Below are 20446 nucleotides of genomic sequence, written 5' to 3'. Positions count from 1 at the left end.
GTGCACATTTTTAATAATTGCTGGTATGCAACAAAAACGACAACAACAGCAAAAACAACTAGACAACATAGACGCATACATACTTTTTTACATACATAATGCAGAAAATGAAAATTGCAAAACTCTCTGGTAAAATACGCAAAAAATAAGAAGAAGAAAAAACAAAAGAGTGACGAAAATAAATTGATGTATCCTAAAGTAAGCTAACAACAACATATTGCGAAAGATACTTAAGAATGCATGAAAATGTGCTAGAGCTGCTGAAAATTTGATAAATGTAGAGTAGAGTTGACCCTGGTATTTACGTACTACATATGTACATACATACACATATTTTGACATGACTGCACGCAATCGAGCTGCTGATATGGTTCGCATCCAATTCCGTAATGACATTTACTTTGTCGGTGTAGCATGTACCTGCATACTTGCTTTGACTATGAAATCAATTTGTTAATGCTGAAAACTGATTGAAAAATTACCACAAATGTATTTTTACAGTCATTAAATTCACACAAAATAAGTACGAAAAAAATGCCTGCAGATTTACACAATGAGATTAATCGTGACCGCAAAAAGACAGATTTTATCTGAAATGCATCATTAGAAAAATACATTGGAAATTCAGCAAATCTGGAAGCTAGAGAATCGACATCAGTTGACCATATCCCTACAACCAGAAGTGCGGCTCTTCCTGCCCACCACCCAGATTTAGTCCCAAAATGGGGAAATGACGATTTGATGGATGGAGTAATGCGGACAGTAGGCTCTTTAATAAGGCGACTCCCAGGTGACGATCTTCACAATTCAAAAGTGACGGCTGAGCGGAAGATCGATCTACCTCTGAAGCCGGTTCGAAAACGCCCTACCTTAAAATACTTTTCAAGATCCTATTTCAGAATTTGGTTCAAAAAAGCCCTATATTAACTGAAAATATATTGAGAATATAGTGCGTTTTTGAATCGGCAGCTATGATAGGGCCCCTTAAAAACCGTTTGACACATCCCAGCCATTTCTGGATATTTATCTGGTTTCGATGGTAAAGATCGAAAATGGTTGCTTGATAGCCTCTTTATTTAACTTTAATTTTTTTGAGTGATGTATAGTGCTGTTGACTTGACGTACCATCACTTTGTGTTTTCATACGTGGGGAAGCCTTAAAGGCCACCTGCAAACTAAAAAGGACCGGATGTTGGTATAACACTGAGTAGGGCGCCGCGGAAATTGCTAGCGGCAGAGAGAGGTAGTACGCCACCATTACCTTTGTTGAAGAGATTCTATAATGTTGAGTTCCCTGAGACAGAATGCTCATTTAATTCCATCACTGAGACCGGACTCACACATTGTCGAATCGTCACTGATGGCTCCAAAACACACTCTAGGTCATGATGGGTCTTTTTCGAGGTTAATGGAGATAAGCTTCACTTTTCTGTTGCGGAATATGCTTCGGCCTTCCAGGCTAGGGTAATTTCAATCCTCAATGCCATGGACTACGTGGTGGAACATAGGCGTAGGGGAAGGACTTTGCGTGTCTGCAGTGACAACCAAGCTGCACTTAAGGTATTGGCTACCTCTTAACTACTTCCAACCTAGTACGTCAGTGCAAGTCTCGACTAAATTATGGTGGTAAACATAACGAGCTTGTTTTACCCTGGGTGCCAGGTCACTCAGGAGTACCTGGTAATGAGACATCTGACCATTTGGCCAGAATTGGCTCAGACCAGGCATTCCTTGCTCCGCAACCAGTTTTAGCACACCCACTTTCGGCCATAGAAGCAACCATCACAAACTGGGTGAATACTTCACTCAGCAATGACTGGGAGACATCGAGGGGATGAAGATGGGCAAAACTCATGTTGCCTACAATCTCAGAAGGTCTATTTAGTTTTTTGCTCTCATTGAGCAGACGACACTGCAGATAACTTGTTGGACTGCTGACTGGTCTGCTCACGTGATAGCTTCGCCTTGTTGTTGTTTTAAGTTTTAAAACTCGGAGCGAAAAAAATAGAAATGATGCCATCAACATAAATAAACAATTTTACAAATACTCCACGTGCAAAGTCATGAGTGAGCTCTATTTTTCAAAACATGCATTATTTTAATAAATATAAATAAAGAATAATAGAAAGAAAATATTTTAGTTTTATTTTGGCCACTCCGAGTTTAGGTTTTGAATTCACCCGCGATGCAAGTTTACATACATACTTAGATCTAATCTTTACATTTTATTTTTTACTAGCTTTGGAAATATTTAGAAATGTATCAGCAGAGGGGGCCACCGAAACCAGTAAATTTTTGAAAGGGGTCTACGAGAAAATAAAGTTTGGGAACCTCTGCATTAGACAATCGTGTGGAGTGCAGGGAAAATCGCTATCGTTAAAAACCCGTGAGAACTTAGAAGATACAATACTTCATTGCTTTAGTCAATACTATCAAATAAATGGATACATATACAATATAAAAGTTACTAAGAAAGGGGCACCATTTCACTATACCTCCCCCTTGCAGAAAATAAAGTTTGCTTTTCTAAATAGAATCGAAATTTTCTTCTGTTGCTTGCTAACTTAAAGTATATGCATTACGTGACCATTCGATAATCGTATAGGCATGCAGTCATACGCATGTAACTATGTACATAAGTAGTAGTTACCGACATTTACGTGCCCCTCCATACTCACGCACTTACTACGTACATATTTAGTACTTATGTATCTCCAACGCATCGTTTTCTACTTATTTTCAAAACTTTATTACCTTAAAGTTTGTTTATTTAGTACCTTTTATATTTGTCTATTTTTCGATTGTAATTGAACTGTTGCTATTTATTTACGAAAATCATAGGTTTTTGTTTCAACAAGCTGACTATAAATGCAAGTAGGTGCGCAAGTGTGCGTGAGTGAGTATTTATTTTGGTTTTATTTTTTATTGTTTTTCTCCACTGTGCCTTATGTTGTTTTAGAATGTCCAATTTTTAAAGGCATATATGTAAATATATTATTGCATCCACTTTGATACGTGCACTAAGGCAGAAATTGTCGAGAATTGCAAATAAAAGTATTTGTTGGTTATTTTCATTTTTATTGCTTTATTTGTGAGAAAGTGTGGCCAAGGCTGCAGCTGTTGCGAGATGGTTGAGAAACTCAGGAAAAAAATCTGCAAATATACACAAGCACAAAGCATTTATTTCTTAATATCAATATATTTTATGAATGAGTTATTAATCAGGAAAATACATCGATATAACGTTGAAACCATTTTGAAAAAAGTTTTTCCAATAAAAATATTTTTGTTAGGCAGCTACTTATTTCTTGTTCAAATAAAAAAGGGATCAAAGTTTTAGTTTCTAAAGATATTTAAAGAAGGTTGCCACCAGTTAATAATAATATGTGCCTACTTACTATAAAAAAAATAGTTTTTTTATTTACCATGCAGGAAGTCTGATTCTATATTAAAAATGCCAAGTCAAATAATTAGCAGAATTGTACTAAGCAAAGTTATCAGCTGATTTCATAAAAAAGCAGTAACTTACTTAACAAAAAGATAAATTAAGTTTAGGGCAAAAGTTTCACGCAGATGGGCAAAAAATATTAAAAACAATTACTTAGAGAATTTTTAAATAAATAGACCGCTGTGATAGAATTAGTTTTAAATAGTAATTAAATATATGCATGACTCTCAAAAAAAAATATTTGTATTCTTGACAATAAATGCAATTCATTAAAAAAAAGTTAACTCATTTGACTTCCCAAGGAATGTTGCAGGGCCGATTGGCAAAAAACAATTTTTAAATTTTTTAAATGAACAGCCCACTGTGATATTAAGCTGCCACCTTTTTCGAATAAAAAATACTGAAATTTAATACAAATATTATGATTATGCAACTCGAATCCAAGTACCGAAAAATATTTTTATTTCTCAGTATTTTGAAGTACATGGGTTGGCCCTTTTTCATAAGAAAAGTTGTGCGTATTTTCTGAAAAAAAAAATAATAATTTTCTAAATACTGGTCAATAAATGGAATTTTCTTATTAGAAATACCAAAGCAAATGGAGTACTTATTAAATTTGTCTAGAGCAGCGTTGCCATCTATTTGTTTTAAAAATCTTTAATTTATCAAAAAAAAGTTTTATTATTTTTTTGACGTTGGAACGCAGATTTGCTAAAAATGAAAGCTAAATAAATTATAAAAATTTGTTCAAATGAAAATCCCACTGCTGCCACCTTTCTTAGAAAAAAGGTCTGAACTCTTATACAAATATTTTGCGGAAATATAAAATTTTTGTAAATCGAATCAAAATGCTGAAAAAATTTTCATTTCTCAGTGCTTTAGAGTAGGTTGCCACCTTTTCCTTTATAAAAAAAAAATAAAATTTATTAACTGCTTTTGAAATGAATAGCACATTTGAATATAATGTTGCCGATTTTCTTTGGACGCCGAAAATAATTTTTTAATGAAAATATTTAACAAAAAATTTATCTCACGACTGCCAGCAGAATTTTGATTTGTAAATATTTTGTAAGAAGGTTGCAACATGTATATCATACAGAAAATGTGCGTATTAACTTTTTTCAATGTAAAATGGGCCTTCAATGCAATTTCATACTAGAAATATCGAATTAAATAAATACCAAAATTGTTTTTTTTTTTAATCTTTAATTGATTGAATAGAAAGCTAAAGTGAATTCCAAGCAAAAAGCGCAGTAAAAATTTTCGGAAAAAATTTTTACAAAAATTGTATCAATAATTTTTTTCAAAGTTACAAAATTTGGCTTCAATAAAAAATATGACTTGAGTAAATCTTTTTATGTAGCATTAATTACTCTTACCTACATCTCAAGCCATATCAAGCAATTAGTATCTTGCCTGCATAAAAACTTAAGCTATACATATATACACCATATTATAATAATATATATATATATGTATCCAAAACATGTACATATGTATATTCGTTAGTAGTATGCGTGTACTATGTATACATTCACACTGGCAATTAATTTAAAATCGATTTATCAGCACCCAATTTTAGCCACGCCCGTTCTGGAGGCGATTCGCCGCCTAAGCTTATTTAGTTTGGCACCGGTTGGGCAATTCGGTCAAAGCTAAATTGCACTGCGGTCGCCAAATAACGCCACAAAGGAGTTGCGGTTACATTGAATGCGAAAAGCAATACTGTTAATTGTGATAATGAGTGGCAGATAAAAGTAAAAGAGATGTATCTCCTATCTCTATCTATAAGTGCAGAGCTATTGAAAAATACATATGTAAAGAAGACTATAAACTCCAATTGGGCAACCACTTGTTTAATTAGTTTGGGGGAGTTAGTTATTTGGGAATACTTTTCTTTTTTTTACTTTTGCTATTTAAATTTAAAATTTATTTTCATAAACAGTGTTTGTCAAAACAAGTAAAACGGAAGATTTTTGCACAAAGAAACAAGAAAAAAAAAAATTCTTTTAAATACTTGCAGAATTTAGCTCGGACTTGCTTCTTAAAATCTGTTAAATTTTCGATCTGCCGGCCGAATTTTTTAAACAACTTGCCTTTAAATAAAATAAAAAGTTATTTAAAACAATTTTTTTCTTATTAAACTTTTTTGTTTTTTGTGGTGAAATTTAAAAAAATCGTTGAAGTATCAAAATGTCAAAAATCTTAAATAATCTTGGCAACAAATGAGCAAATAAAAAGCAAATTGTTACTTTACTAGACTTAATTAAGATTTTGTAAACAAACAAATGATCAGAAAACTTATTTTTTTGTGTTTACATTTAAGGCCGTGAGAGCAGAAATGGCCAACCTAATTTTTTTTTTGTACTTTCCTAATTAAAATAGTGTTAAATTTAAAAATAAAAGTAGCCCACTGCTTAATTTTAAGGTAAAAAGGTGAATAGCGTACCATCAGATTAAAAAATAAGTGATATTTATTTTTAATATTTATCACATTTGAACCTATTTTTGGAAGTTAACTACAAAAATGTGGGTTAGGCCACTTCTGTTCTTATGGATCCATTTAAAAACAAAACAACAAAAAACTTTAATTTCTTTCCAAAAGTTGGCTGGAAGCATTTACCTACGTCCACTAAAACATTTTTCTTTAGAGCATAATTTTCATACAAAACGAATTCATTCCAAAGGAAATTGTTTGGCAAAAAAGTTAAAACAAAAAAATTATTTAATAAACAATTTTTTCGCCAAATATTTAATTAACAGTATTTATAATGCGTTAGTTTTTATGTTTTGTGCTATTCCGTACACAATATTTTATTTAAAAAAAATTTTACACATATTTTGTTTTTTTTTTTAATTCATTTTCAAAAGTTAGTTTTAGACAAGTTCAAATGAAATTCTGCCTCATATCTGTTTTTAAAAAGAATTTTTATTTAGAAAAACTATGTCACACGACTTTGTAAATAAGTAATGGTGCCCACTAAAAAGCTATTAATTTTTTTTGTTACAAAATTTGTGTTTTGTAGTATCATTAAAAATCTATTAAGTCAACTTATTTTCAAGCTAAACGCGAATTTTTTACTTTCTTTTCTTTATGTTCGTTTGTTTTTACAATTTTACTTTGAAACTTTTTTTTATAAAAAACTTCGAAAATTTTACTTTCAAAAGGCCAAGAGTAACATAAATTTAAAATTTATTTCCAGAAGTTATCTGGAATTATTTACCTAAATTCGCTTAAAAACCAAACTTTTTGACAACTTTTATACGTAGTTAAAAAAAATGGAGAATTCAACCCATAACAAACTGTTAGTAAAAAAAAATTTTTACCAAAAAAAATATACATATTTTTCAGTTACGTATTGACCCTAACGCATTAAAACTTGTTTTTGGTTTTTAGTTTCGATAGAAAATAGGTATTTATTCAAACTTTAGAATTTCTAGAAAAAGTTATATTAACATATCTACTTTAATTTTCAACGACTTTCAGAAACCGTTATTGATTTAAAATTCATTACAAAACATTTTTTTTTTTGATAAATTAAAATACTGTTTCAGTACATCAAAATTTTTAGATTTGTCAAAATAAATTTTCTCGAATTATTTTAACTTTAAGGTTTTAGCACTTTCTTCTTAAAACTTTATATAAGGAAAACATTTTTTTGTAGCAAATTAAAAAACTAAGAAAAGTTGTTAGCTTTTGGCTAGCTTGGTAGCTATTCTTTGCATATACAAATTTTATCTTTAAACAATTTCTTTCTGTTCAAATTAAAATATCACAAGAGGTAAAGCAAAAAAAAAGTTAAAAATCTTCAGCTTTTGAAAAGTAAGATCTTCGCAGATTATAAATTTAAATTTTTGGTTAAGAAACAATTATTTTAAGTAAACTGAAAAATCTTCACGAAAACATTGAAAATTTTAAATTGCTAAAAAACTGTTGGCAATGTGTAAATGAATACGAAATGATCATAAATTTAATTTTTATTTCGAAATATATGACACTTTAAAATTTGTGGTCAACTTTTATGAAGAAAAAAATTCTAAATATTTTTGTCTACTTGGTAAGGCTATGATTTTGAAGCAAAAATTTTACCGCTGAGCAAAACTACTGTATATAGATTAAGAAAAATTATAAATTTTTTTATTTTTTTTTTAGCAACTGGAAGTGAAGCGTAAAGCTTACGCATTTGGATTATGTACCAAAAGCACATACATACATATGTTCAAATAAATCTTTTTGAAAGTTCTTACCACAAAATAATAAAAAAATTTTTCTTGTGGAAAAACAATTATTGAAAATTTCATCACGAAAACTTCAAGAAATTTAAATTGCCTAAATACAAGAAAATAACTTAGTTTTTTGTACAGAAAATATACGAAACTTGAGTTTATTACATATTCACTTCTTTTCCTTAAAATACCTTTCCGCCACTTAACAGCAGGAATTCCCTTTTTCTATACCTACAGCTAAAATGCCATGATCCTCTGCGTACTGCAATATAAAGCAACTGATTTTAATATCAATTAAATTTTCTCGCATTCAATTAATTTGGCAGTAGCTGTGAAATTTTCCAGATTCTAAACGACGGACACTTCTAAAGTGCAATTTGCAACACAATTTGTCATTTATTTGAATTTCTTTTGTATGCGTTGAGGTCTTAATTAAATCAAAGCTACGCAACTAGGGAAAAGGTAAAAGTGCAGAAAAAGGGCAAGGTGAGCAAAGCTAAATACGAAAGGAAATGCATCAAGCAAATAAACGCTTCTTTCATAGACAGTTGATAAGGAATGGGTAACTCGGGAGAGTTGTAAGAAAGTAAAAGATGAATGAATAGTCAACGCTCACGAATAGTTACATAAGGGACGCGCCTCTTCGTCAAATGTTGCACCGATGTCGCCATTCAAACTTGTTGTGAAGTAATTTCTCTACATCTTAAGCTATTCTAACTCTCGTCTTTCTGCTGCTGTGTTCTTCTTCTTCAAAGGGGCTTTTTACCCTGCTCTTCTTTAAGTGTTCGTACATTGTACCTCGTATTCTGATTTAATGCAGGTTGACATGTTCTTTACTGCATAGACTCGTAAGTGAACTTTAGTTAAAATAAAAGGACATTTTGCTGACAACTTGATACATTTTATGATTTTTTCGAGACTTTTCGAAATTTTTTTGGGGTTTTTTCCTGTTCGTCTCTTCCGTTCTACTTTACGTTATTTGCTCAAGATTTTTTGGAACATTTCTGGATTTTTTCGAGACTTCTTGGGATCCTTCGTGTTTTATCTTTTGGGGCTTTTCAGAATCTTTGCGAACTTTCTCGTGGTCTTCCGAAACCTTAAATGTTTGTTTTTTGTTAATTTTTCGAAACAATTCGATTTGATATAGCAACTTTCTTTTGAGACTTTTTCTCGGTATTTTTATTTTTTTTTGGAAAGGTTATTTTTCGCGGTTTGTTTTTTTTTGTGTCCTTCAATATTTTTCAGAATTTTCCGGACTTTTTGGGTGGTCTAAGAACTTTTCTTTGAAAATTTCGACATTTTTGGTTACTTTTGAGTAGCATCCTCAATTCGTGGTTTAGTTTTCCGGATCTATCGGTATTATTTCTCGAATATCGTCGTGTTTTAGTTTTCAAGGATTTGGTTACGTTTTTCAGAACTTTAAAGAATAATTAGTGTTTTACTTTTCGGAACCTTTTGGTACATTTCAGGATTTTTGGGAGCTGTCACAACTTTTTCGGAAGTTTTGGAAATTTACAAAAATGTTCAATAACTTTTGGGAAGTAAGTACCTAGCCGCAATTCTTTTGTTATTTTTTTGGGATCTGTGAGTACTATTTTGGGTTTTTGCCAAGAATTTCAGAAATTTTGCAGAGTTATCAAAATTATTCGTGTTTTAGGTTTCAAGATGTTTTTTGTTAACTTTTTTCGATACTTTTCCGGATATTATTTTTTTCGGTATCTTTCGGTATTTTTAAGGAATTTCTGAATATGCATTTGGGGCTTTTGAGGAATTTTTTTTTATGTACCGGAATTTTCAGACATTATCGGTAATTTTTGAGTAGCAGTCCCAACTTCGGGATTTATTTTTCTGAATCTTTCGGTGTTCTGACGGGTTTATGTAGGGAAATTTCGGGATATTCGGGAGCTCTCAGGATTATTCGAGTTTTAATTTTCACGATATTTTTGTAGTTTTTTCGACCCTTTTTGGGATATTGGTGTTTTATTTCTCGATCTATTTCGGCATATTTAAGGATTTTTGCAATTATTTGCGTCTTTTCAGAATCTAAAAAAAAAGAATTTTAATTTTTCGTAATTTTTCAAAAATTTCAGCTACTTTTGAAGAGCCCGACTTTGTGATTTACTTCTCGGGACCTATCGGTAAAAGTTCATGTTGTTGTATTGAATTTCCGAAATTTTTTGAAATGTTCCTGATTTTTTCGTTGTATTCGGCCGCTTTTGAAAAGCTTTTCGTAACTTTTTTATATTTTTCTGGAAATTAGTGTTTAAATTTGGGTTTTAAGGGTTTTCCACGAGCTTTTGGGAAGTTTCCGTGATTAATCAGAAATTTTCGCTAACTATTCTGAAGTAATCCCTTTTCACGATTTATTTTTTGGGATCCATTGGTGAGATTTTTGTTGGCACTTTCCGATAAGGAGGTCTCAAAAATGCAGAAAATTAAATTAAATTAACAAGTTACCTTAATATACCCACCTCAATAATTGTAGTCTTTGCTATACTTGCATTCGCTTTTTTCATTTTCTCTTACCTAATTTGGAAGGATTTCGTCTTTATGATTATTTTGCGTCAGCCACTTTTGTCTGCTGAAATTATAATTACACATACTGAAATGCACACATATAAATGAGTTATTTGATATCTAAATACATCTTGTCTGCAAACAGCAAACAGCCGCGTTACGCCAAGTCGCTTCCAACACAGTAGACCGGCCTTTTCCAGAAACATTATCCAGCGTTTGCGGCAACATCGCTGTCTCATTGAAATTTTAATAAAATTATGATTTTTGTTCTTATTATTTTGCTGTTCGTGCTGTTAATGTTGCTGTTGCTTTTGTTGCTGCTGGCTTTCAAGTGTAAACTGCTTATCACCAAACAACGGTGACAATCGTAAGCTGGCACTGTCGCGAGCACATAAGCGCATTTATCTACATATAATAAGTGTGTGAGCACTTGAAATAAAATATATACTATATAGTACTCATATACATATGCACTAATAAGCGGAAAGGGTGAGCCTTTGCTTTTTATTTGCACTTAACTAATATAAACGAGTTTCTGTTGAAATGAATGGTTGAATTATTTGTGTCTGTTGTAGCGTCATTATAATCTGCTATTGAGTCCTTGCACTCGTCCTTCATGGTCCCGATCCACCTATTTCAAAGGGCGAGTTGTTCAAGCTAATTTCACTTAAGAAACCGGCAAATGCATCACCCTATATACACATTGGCATCTGCGAATTTTGAATGATGTTGATGGCGCTTGCGGTTAATTCCCAAAGGCACGGATAAGGGTGTCTAGAGAAGTGCTGTTTTTTTCAAACCTACATTTTATAGAATTATTATTTTTTTTTTCGGATAAGTATCTGAAACAGGGCTTCAACGGAAACAGCAAGTCGCGCAATTATTTCGAATCATATAGATACCTTTTATTTATGCAATTATTGGGATTTTTTTTTAACTGAATTTTGGGAAATTCCGCGAATCCGAGATTATAGATTTCTAAATAAGTGTGTATATTTGTGTAGATTGAATGCAAAACAGCAGTTCCATCTTCGAAGACGAACGAACGAACAAACGAACGAACGAACAAACGCCGCGCTCATACATAAATCTTGCGCTAATTACCAGCAGCTCATGCTGCACAGCAAAATAGACATGCATATAATAAATAATTTCCTTCCGCAATTTAGTGTTGTTGTTGCTGTTTGTTTTTGTTTATGTAGTTACATAAATTACAATAATTCTCATTAAGTGCTTAGATACACAGTTAGTAAGTGGAGGATAGGGGGAGAGAGAGCACAAGAACGAGAGAACGATGTAAAAAGCAAGCAGGTGTATGCTTTAGATGGGAGAGAGAGATAGAGATGGACTTAATGAGTGATTTTACGCTGATACTATAGGAATTACTTTTTTATTCTACAACATTACCGCCGAATGGCTTTTTGAGGAAAATGTGTCGAGAATAAGGAGAAATCGTTGCTAGGAACGTTAATGAATATCGTCCAGCAGCAGCTTGGTTTTATAAAAAAAAAAACCATTTTATGAGTGAAAAGATCTGCAGGCTGATACTAGAGCACAATCCATTGGTATGGTGGGAAAATAAATATCCACTAGTAAGTGACGCCTAGGCGGCTTTAAAAGCGATGGTCGGCTGAAAGGACGATTATTTGGGTATCTTTATGTGTAAGTACATAGTATGTGAGAAATTATTTGGCTTGCTTTTGCTGCATTCCAAATCCCGAAATACTTACATATCTCCAGTGCAATAATTAAATAAATTTGTCGACAAATATTTTTGTCGATACGAATTTCGATACATTTATCCTTGAATTCAACAGTAGACAATGAAGTGATTGCATCTCTTGATAACAACACACATGCACTTACATATCTATATCTATTAATGAACTACCGATAAGGTTTCCGATAACAACAATGATAAATCTATCGATTATGGAATATTTATGTACATACCGATACAGTTTTTTGTCGATAAAAATTTTCGCACATTTATCGACGGAGGTTTTCGGCGTTAAACATCACAATATATTTATCGAAATTTTTTTGTCGATTCCTGAATCGATATTAAGAACCGCTTATAAATTTCAATGAATTTCGGTAATGATAATGATAATTATTCTGCTAACGCTTATATATTTACATACGTATATAATTCTGATAGATTTGAGATAAAAAACATCAAATTTTATCAACGATAATGTGAACGGAAATAAATATATCGATTTATTATCAGCGATATCGAAAATGTAACTATAATTAAAATTTAAAAACATCAGTAAAGTTCAAAAATGGATGAATGGTATTTCGCTTTTAATATTTACAATGTTTTTCAAGCAAATATTTTTTTGATATTTTTTTATAAAAATATGGTTCATGCTTTAACGAAAACTATATACATCTCACTTCCAAAATTTATACAAAACATAGACAAATTCCAAAAATTTTGTATCTAAATTTCGTACTTCTTACCCAAGATTAGAAATTTTTTGGGTATGCAGTTAACAGGCTTATTAAATTAAAAAAAAAGGAAACATTTTATATTATTTTATATTATTTTGTTTTGCACTTTTTTCCATATAAACATGAATTTATTGTGGAAAAATAGTATGCACAAGACCGCTTGCGAAAAAAATAAAAAAGTCAACGCCAGTTTTCCTTAATTTGCCTGTTAGTATGCAAAAAAAACGCAAAAGCCGTCAGCAAAAAAAAAAAATTATTAAAAATGAGTGCGGGGTTTTAGGCGCACAAAACTTCAACTTGCTTTACTAAAATTTTATTAGTTTGTTGACTGCAAACTCAACAAATTTCTAAAAATTCTGGTTACAAAGCTCGAAATTTAGATAAAAACTTGTGGAATTTTTCTAAGTTCTGTATAAAGTTTTTATTAAAGCATGAACCATATTTTTATAAAAAAAGATCAACAAAATATTAGCTTGAAAAACATTTTGAATATTAAAAACATAGCATCATTCATCCATTCTTGACCTCCACTGTATGTAGATACGTATTTGTAAAATTACAAAACCATAGTTTTTTACAAGAAACGTTCAGAAGTATTAAGCACCTTAAACTTAGCTCATAAATTTCAAACAATTCACTTACCCACCCTCCCCCACTCCCTCCTTCCACACTTTCTATCTGCTTCCCATCATCCGTGCGTGCACATCTTCCATTTGACTTTCCTCAACTCACTTCCACTCAACGAAATCTTTCACTGCGCTAGCGCCAATATAATTTTCCATATCGGCAAATTAAGATCAATGCGCTGTGGAAATGAAATTAAATGTGAAACAAAACGCCGCGGTCCATAATGCCACTGCTGCTGCTGCTGCTGTGCAGTCAGGCTTTACTACGTCGCAGCGCCTAAAAGCCAACTAAATTTAATTCATACATATATACAAATGCGCGCCGCCCACGCCCACGGCCGTCATGTGACCGGAAACGAATCGCGCTCGCAGCACACTCGATATCGTCATTGACAATTTGAGAGGATATTTTTTATACTTGGCTGTTGTTTTTTGGTTTTTTTTTTGCTTTTGACTTCTCGCGATTCGAACAAGTCGTGCTGGCAGCAAACGAATCACGAAATGAAATGGAAGTAATGCGATATCATTAATCATTTTTAATATTTCGGTCACAATCTTATTATGCACTGCTGTCCATCCGCTTGTCCGCCATGCCTACTTGCTTGCCTGCCTTCCTGCCTGCCTGCCAGCCAACGACACCTGTTTCCAATTTGCGCCCACCGCCTGGCCTATAATTCGGTTAAGGCTCACCTTCGATAACGCTGGTTATTACCGCAATACGACAAGTATTGCCAATGCTGTTTCGTGGGTGGCTGTGGCGCTCAAATTATGCTCGTATTTACGAAAGGACATTTACAAGTACTTATGTGTGTGTGTGTAGGAGGATTGAGTATGCGGCTTTATCAGCCAAGTCAGTTGTGTCAATTTACGCAAGTAAGTTAATTGTATTACAATACTTTTCAAGAAAACCGAGGGAAGACACCTGTCTTCTGAGGGTAGATAGTTAGGGTAGATAGTTAGCGATTGCAAATGAACTCCTTGTCCTTGTGTGCATTCGCAATTTGTTTGGCTTATTCTTAACTTTTCGCTTTTACATATAGCCGCTAGATAATGGGCATGAAAAAAAGGTTCTAAAAGCCGAAAGGTTATCCTTAGATGGAATCCTTTGCTCTTTACATCGACTAAACTTAACTTTTAACTGACAGGTTGATGTCGCAGGATTTCCCTTTGTCTCCTACAGCTGCAATGTAAAGGAGCAAATTCGGTGTTAAAATCGTGACTGGAAAGTGCTTCCGTCGTCAAGTGCAACCGTTAATCGCGGTAGGCGAGCGTCTCGCCGCAATCCGCATTTAAAAAGGATTCTTTATTATCGCGCTCGTCTGCAATCATAGCACGAGTTGTCTAGATACCTCTTCTAAGAGCGCTTGAAACACACTTGAATCCATCAAAATCATGCTGGCGATTTCAATGCCATGCGTGCAAGAAAGATATCTTTAGTCCCACCGTAGAAGAGCTCAGCATTAATGCCAAAATTTCCAATGAAGGAATGAAGTTGAACGACTTTGCCGGGGCCCACTGCGGCCACCCAATAACCAAATATTGGCTCCGACCATTATCTTGTTGCAGTTAATAGATATACGCACACGCATCTGGTCCGCTTTAAATACGGCTCCAGCAATGCAAGGAAAGCTCCATGCTCACTAGATACTTTTGCCGATGAAGTAGTCGAATTTCAGCTCTATATAATAAATGATATATCGAGGAATAGCATAAGGCTGCAGAGAAAAGAGATGTTGTGTAAAAGCGGATGACATAGGGAACTGCAGAGTGAAGTGAAAATTATTTTCCGTAGTAGGAGAGACCGAAATATGGGACAGCGAAGAGCTAAAAACGACAAGAAATATGAAGGAAAATGTTTTCAGAAAGTTGGGCGACTTACAGGGGATTTCAAAACCAGGCGAAGACTGTAAAAAAGCCGCGATGACCTCGTGACCAAGCTGAGAACGTTCGTAAATTATGAAAGGCGCACTCTTCCACCCCGCTGAATGGTAACAGCGATGAAAAAAGTGGAGCACATAAGCCCGAGCCCCTACGCGGCGACAATTGAGCTGATGTCCTACCGCCCGACCTTGAAGAGGCACGAATACCATTTTCCCGGCTGTAAAATAATAAAGTTGCCATCCTGCCAGCTGAGCTATTAAAGTACGGCGGCGAGGAGTTTCTAAGGTGCATGCGGACTACGGTCACTTCAACGCATAACTGACAACTGGATAAGTGTTCTTTGTCCGATCAATAAGAAGGGTCCCAGCCATATGGACTAACTATAGTGGAAACATCTTCAAATGATCGGCTGTATGGTCTTTTCGTGCGTATTGTAGGAAAGGCTACAACGAGCCCGCTTAGCTCCTATCAGTGTGTCTTTAGACATGGTAAATGTACCATAAGCCACACCACAGATTTGGCGATTTTAAAGCCGCTTTCGATCACACAAAAGGGAGCTGCCTATACGCTGCGATATCTGAGGCTGGAGAAGAAGAAACGCCGTAAAATTGCACACATAAACACACCAGAACCGAACGCAGTTAAGTAAACCTCATATGCACGAACCAATTGTGTGCTCTAATATGGTAGACAGACGGAGAACATTAATTTGAATTAATTAGCATAAATGCCAATTAAAATTTTACCCTTACATACGGCAGTAATGCGGATAAACCAGCCGCAAGGTCGTGGGTTCGAGTCCCACGGCCAGTAGACTTTTTTTATTTCTTTTCCATTCTTTTTTTTATAAGTTCTATATTTTTTTTACGTTTCTTTCAGTTAGTTGTTGTTGACTTTTTAATAAAATTTAACTCTAAAAATTAAAATTAACTAATAGTAAAATAAGAAATGTGATATAAAATAAAGCAAATGAAAACAAAATAAAGTAAAATTAAATATGTAAATAAAATAAAATAAAAAAATATAAAATAAATAATAAAAATAAAAAATTTTTCGCAATCGCTCCAACCGAAGATCAACCTGACAGCTACAGGCTTGTAGCCCGCAACTCTCACCACTCGGCTACCGCGTACGCGAAACTCGTCTGCATCGTTTGTTTACTTGTACAAAAGACAACAACTGGCCGTTTTTACCAGTGTTGTCATCNAACCTGACAGCTACAGGCTTGTAGCCCGCAACTCTCACCACTCGGCTACCGCGTACGCGAAACTCGTCTGCATCGTTTGTTTACTTGTACAAAAGACAACAACTGGCCGTTTTTACCAGTGTTGTCATCGAAAATTCCCCGGACCCGAGTTAACTCCGAAAAATTTCGTGCATTTGTTCGGCTGCTTATGCTCATTTTCAAGAGGAAAATGCATGAGTTAAAGCAAATAAAGGGTGGTTATGCAAATAATCGAGCCCGTTTGTCTACCGTATAAGAGTCTGCTCTGCGTTCCGTACGGTATCGGAAGACGCAGCAGAACAACACAGCTTAGCCCAGTGGCAGACACGATGGAATAGTGTAATAAATGGCAGGTGGACCCATCGGCTCATCCCCAGAGTCGAAGCATGGCTTGAGAGAAAGCACGGGAAATAAACTATTACCTTACCCAAATTCTCAGTAGTCACGGCTGTTTTAAAACGTACCTTTACCGGTTTGGACATGAAGAGACTCCATATTGCGAACAGTGCAAACCAGCAGTCCCCGAAGATGCGGAATATGTGCATTTGTATGTCCCTGCTTCAGAAGGCTAAAGAAGCATGAAGAAAACAGTCTTGGCTGTAGCGGCACATCAGACAATCTGGTACCACTGATGCTGAAGAGCAACCACACATATGGCTGCCACAGTGATGCAGCAACTCCGCAACAGCCAGAAGGCAAGGCGTACACGCGAACGCCAAGAAAGTGTGTGAACCCGCAAGGCGATATTGTTGCGGCGAAAAACGCACATAAACAGATAATACCAAACTTAGAAGCGAACTTTCTTTATATGATATAGATATAGACATGGTGGTTGGGGGCGTACAGATCCAATAGGGGTGGCCTCCTTCCCGAAATTATACTAACAGTGGGTGGTAACAAGTAGATGAAACTTCTGATGTAATGCATTAGGATAGGAACGGACGTTGAGACTAGTGCTCAAACCGTCTCCCGACGAAATACATGACGGTGGTACCAAGGAAATCGGTACTGTGACGGTAGGGTTAAAGTCTCACACTGACGGGGTTATGCTTTCGATGCTTCCTCCTCGTAAAAAAAAACACCAGACCTAAAAGTATTCAAAGCGGTACCCATTAGTGGTAGCAGGGAAAGGCTGGATAAAAAAAGATTTGGCTTCACTTGAAATTTCCAATGGCTGTCAGTATTCACAGAAGAGAAACGACTAACGTGCTTCATTGGACTAAGCCAAAAGAAAGAAAAATGACTTTTGCATATCATTAAAACTTGTTTGGCTATGGATGTGATTTCCCCGACATCCCTCTTTCACAACAGTTAGATCAGAACAATGTTTTTTCGAGGCCCCTAGACTCTTCTACTACTAAACCGATTATTTGTTGTGTTGATTGAGTTTACTCTACATCCAACTCTAGAGATAAGATCGTGTTTTTTCCCCTGACAGAAGCAAAAAAGTACATAGAATATCGTTGTGTAGATATAAATCTTCAATAACAACTGACGTGTCAGCTAAAATTTTCCCAAAAATCATAAGCCAAGTATTTTTATCTCAGTAGATAATGATTCTGACTAAAAGCGCATCTGGTAAAATTTTCGACTGCCATATCAACACGCTTCCAGGTATCATACGAAAAAAACACACACTCGCCAACAGATGCTAGCAACATACAATCAAACTCGCAAACACACATAAGCCATGCTCGTATGATCATCTGCACACACACATGCAGATCTACAAAAATCATACAAATTTATTTTTAAACGGTGTCATTGCTGCTACGAGTGTTTTAATTTTTTTATTGTATTAAGTTGATCTTGATGTCGCCGTTGAACACGTTGGTGGCCTGTCACCGCTTGGTACCCAGTCACCAAACCAAACCAAATCAAAATGCCAGCCCGCAATGATAAGACAGCACGCAGAGCGCAACCGATCCAGTGCTGGCTGATGAGCATGCTCTTAATGAGCCGCAGCAGCGCATATCCAGCGCATACATGTATGCATGTGTGGATGTGTGAATTGGGGGAATCTATGCATTAGTATTCTCAGCATTGATAGCGGCCAAAGTCGAACGTGCTAATTATTCCCAAAGGATGGCGGCCACCAGTCAGTGCCGCGTAAGGTTGTTGGCGATCGTTGTTGTGTGAGTTTGTATATGTGTGTGTGTGTGTAATCTAGCGACAATTTCGTCAAATCTGTTGACAGCTGCAAGTAAAACAAATCGACGGTATGGCAAGCGCCAACAATAGAAACAACAAAAAACGACTAATGATTGCGTTGAGAATTATGGAAGGGGAAAGGGGGAAATAATATGTATGTAAATATTGTTGACATTGATTGAAAAAATATTAATTATGTTTTGCTGATTTTGGTGTATTTTAATGGATCATTTAGAACAAATATGAAAACACTTATCGTGAGTGTGGCCAGATTGGGAAGAATAAAAAAAAACTTAATTAACAAAAAAAAATAATAATCTATGACAAAAAAAGCAAAAAATCAATAAATAAATAAATCAAACAAAAAATATTTAAACATATGGATCAAATAAAATAAAGTGAAAATTGAAATATAATAAATAAAAAAAAAATCAAATAGAAATATATCAGTTAATTTTTTTTTATAAAAATCCAACTGTTGCATGCAAGGAAATATATACTTATTTAGAGACTTTGTTGTTTTCCATTTTTCCTGATTGAACAAAATCGTGGCACAAAGCTTAATAAAACTATTTAAGTAAATGTAAAATTTGCATTTTGAAAATCGAGAATAAAAAAACATAAAACAATAGGCAAGTAAAACAAAAACACAAATGATAGTAAACAAAAAATAAAGCAAGTAAAGTAAACTAAAATAAAAAACGCAAAATGAGATATAAAAACGAAAATAAAGAAAATTAAATTGAAGCTAAAAACACTTTAATTAATTTAAAAAAATGTGTTAAATAAAAAAAAATATGCTTTAAAAAATTCCAATATTATAAAAAATATTCGCTGGAAATTTTTAAGTTTTTTTCGAAAAAATACATTACTAAGTAATTATATTTGCATTTATCGATTTTTGGACTTATTCATAAAAAATAAAAAAGATTTAAAGAGCTCCATAAAGTGTTTGGGTGTTTAAATATATTATTTTTTTTTAATTATGAAACATTTAAATTTTTTTATTAAAAAAATTAATTTTAGTTTTCTTGGCATATTAGTTTTTTTTTTATCGAAAACGTCAGTCCAAATTATGTACATGTAATGCGAGTATCAAGAAAATTGAGTTATGCTGAATAAAATTTTAGAGTATTTTCGAATAAGAAAACCAGGGATCGATGCGTTATTGATGAAAACTGTCATTGAAAAATTCACTATGAAGGAAGTGTTTTTTTTACAACTAAATAATCCATATAATTTGCGAAAAAATTTTTATTTGTAATTTTTATGCAAAATTAAAAAAAAAACAATTATTTATGATTTTTATTTACAAATCCAAAATAAGAATTATTTTTGATTTTTATATAAATAATCTGTAGATAACAGGTATTTTTCATTTTTATATTATATGTCTTAGATGACAGTTATTAAAGACTTTTATTTATAAAAGTCATCAATACAAATCAATCACCGACTTTTGTTTTGAAATCATACGCATACAAGTCACTATCATTTTTCGCAGTTAAGAAGGTGTTGGATAACCAAAATTTACTACGACTTCTACGAATCATTTTTATAAGTATGATTTTAAAACTAAAAGTCAATGACTGATTTATATTGATGACTTTCATGAATAAAGGTCTTCAGTAACTGTTATCTAAGATATATAATTTAAAAACCGAAAATAATTGTTATTTGGAACTTTTTGAGATAAAAATCAAATATAATTGTTATTTTGGATTTATAAAATAAAAATCAGAAAAAACTCTTATGTAAGGAGTAATTAAATAAAAGTCTAAAAATAATCGTTAAAGGGTGATTTGTTTAATAAAAGTTGTAACTGTTACGGTCCCTGAAGAAAACGTAAAAACATAATAAAACACTTGCTTGATAAAAATTTAGATTCTTATGAAGTACAAGTTTTTTTAG

This window comes from Rhagoletis zephyria, unplaced genomic scaffold (genome assembly GCF_001687245.7).
Source record: "Rhagoletis zephyria isolate East Lansing unplaced genomic scaffold, Rhagoletis_zephyria_1.1 Rzeph_scaffold_01520, whole genome shotgun sequence".
NCBI lineage: Eukaryota > Metazoa > Arthropoda > Insecta > Diptera > Tephritidae > Rhagoletis > Rhagoletis zephyria.
Note: the sequence above shows the minus strand (reverse complement) of the source record.